This window comes from Pyrgilauda ruficollis, unplaced genomic scaffold, assembly GCF_017590135.1.
Source record: "Pyrgilauda ruficollis isolate IOZ18807 unplaced genomic scaffold, ASM1759013v1 scaffold23, whole genome shotgun sequence".
NCBI classification, from domain to species: Eukaryota; Metazoa; Chordata; class Aves; order Passeriformes; family Passeridae; genus Pyrgilauda; species Pyrgilauda ruficollis.
The window spans coordinates 12,524,264-12,524,522 of NW_024522539.1; positions in this window are offsets into that span (position 1 = coordinate 12,524,264).

The window sequence follows — 259 nt, forward strand, 5'->3', positions numbered from 1 at the left end:
CTGAAACGAGGGGATGCTGGCAGGACAAAGTGTAGGAAGGTCAGAAGGGCTGTAATAAATATTTATTACACTAAGAATGGTAATGGCCCCTCAGCCCTTTCACCTGCCTCTCACCTGAACCCGTGGCAGCCCAGCGCCCTGCCGGGTGCCAGCTGGTCCCTGCGCACGGGCCTGTCCCCGCGGCTGTCGCTGGGACCCTGACATGGACGGAGGGGAGGAGAGAAGGAAGGAGGGAGGGTGGGAGCAAGGGCGGGCGGCC